General features: G+C 40.9%; 1 pseudogene across 1 annotated transcript in view; it reads left to right on the top strand.

Moving 5' to 3' along the window:
* The window catches only part of LOC101295621, an 880,650-nt pseudogene that overhangs the window by 586,564 nt on the left and 292,208 nt on the right, over window positions 1-1,878 (top strand). The window contains exon 132 of the transcript XR_184594.1: window positions 643-737. The product of XR_184594.1 is annotated as an uncharacterized LOC101295621 (transcript). The remainder of the gene's footprint in view (window positions 1-642; window positions 738-1,878) is intronic.

Raw genomic sequence — 1,878 nt, 5'->3', positions numbered from 1 at the left:
CTACTCTCTCTCTCTCTCTCTCTCTCTCTCTCTCTCTCTCTCTCTCTCTCTCTCTCTCTCTCTCTCTCTCTCTCTCTCTCTCTCTCTCTCTCTCTCTCTCTCTCTCTCTCTCTCTCTCTTGGACGGCGCAACAAGGCCGCCGACGCAGCTGAGCACCTACGCCGATGCTGTGACGACGAGCAACGCTGCTCTCTCCTCTGCAACCTCCTCCACCGTTGCCGGAAATCAACGCCGCTCGTCAACGTCCTCTTTCTCCGAGCCCCCTCATCCGACCCCGGCAGCAGATCCAAAATGCTGTGCTGCTCGCCAAACGTCGTCGCCATCTCAACAGTCTCCAAGCAAGCTCTGCCTCGTCGACCTCCGCCTCTAGCTTGTGCTCGCCGGTGCCGCCCGATGTTCATGCTTGTCCAATCAGTTCTCAGTCACAATTAGGGTTTACAGAGCTCCCTGGCTGCTGAGAAGGTTGCCAAGTTGTTGTTGAGGAGGCGTGGAGGGTGCCTGGTTGTTGAGTACCGAACCAACCGAAATATCCATTAATTGAAAGGTCAGCGGGTAATAGATATTTCCGACTTCATTTCCAAATTTTGAAGATTTTGAATCCAAAATTGATTGAATTGAAATGGATTGGGATTTTGAGTTTAGGTATATACTGTGGAACACGGAGAAGTCTTGAGGTTAAAAGTTTCTAGGGAGATGAAGAGGGCAAATGTGGAACCTGACCAGGTTGCGCTAGTGGCGTATGTTGAAATTGAGGCTTGAGATTGGTTCAGTAACTTGATTATATTATGATATTTCTTCTTTTCTATTAAACTAAGCTGGAATCAGTTGATTATTGAGGGTCAGTAACTTGTTTACTGGGGTCAGTAACTGATTATTGGGGGTTATAAACCAAGTTATTGGGGGTCAATAACTGATTATTGGGGGTCAGTAACCAAATTATTAGGGTCAGTAACCCGATTATTGGGGGTCAGTAACTGATTATTGAGGGTCAGTAACTAAGTTATTGGGGTCAGTACCCGATTACTGAGGATCAATAACTGATTATTAGGGGTCAGTAACCTAATTATTAGGGGTCAGTAACTGATTATTTGGAGTCAGTACTCGATTATTAGAGGTTAATAACTGATTATTGGGGTCAGTAATTGAGTCATCGGTGACCGGAATCCGGCGACCAGAGAAATCCAGCGGCCGGTGACCGGAGTCCGATGAGATTCCGGCCAAGTATTCTCTCTTTTATTTTCTCTCTCTTTTATTTTCTCTCTCTATGTATGTTTCAGGGGTGATGGCAAAATAGTCTTAAAATAATATGGTTTATTAAGACTTTAGTAAAGATTTGTGCATTTGGGCATAAAAAAGGTTACCTTATATTGTAATGGGCTAATAAAAAAGATTGTCATTGAAATGAGAAATAAGAGGTTTAAATTAGTACTAAATGAGTATTTTCCCTTACAATTAAGTAGATTAATTAGTGGTACACTTGTACGTACAGTATCATAATACTGATACACTTAATTAATTAGGATATTGCTGTTGTACAGTCTTACTCATATATAAAGTCTTAGATAATTTGTCTAAAAATAGACTACTCTTGGAACCTTTCATACCCAAATTAAGAATAATCAAGGAGAAGTCGATCACAGAGACCAAAAACAATATATAGACTAAGTAAGTCAAAAAAGGAATAAATATAGTGATCATCGAGTGTGTGTATATATATATATTTATATATTTCACGTACGTATTCTCTAAAATAGTAATTAAGACAACTAACTAGCAAGTCTTCAATTTTTAAAACAAACCGTAAGGTACGTAGTTGTCAACCCAGCAAAGCATGTAGGTTAAGTTAACAGTCGGACATGTTAGCCTGCATATATGAAG

This window comes from Fragaria vesca, linkage group LG4 (genome assembly GCF_000184155.1).
Source record: "Fragaria vesca subsp. vesca linkage group LG4, FraVesHawaii_1.0, whole genome shotgun sequence".
Lineage (NCBI taxonomy): Eukaryota > Viridiplantae > Streptophyta > Magnoliopsida > Rosales > Rosaceae > Fragaria > Fragaria vesca.
This window is presented reverse-complemented; position numbering and strand designations above follow the sequence as displayed.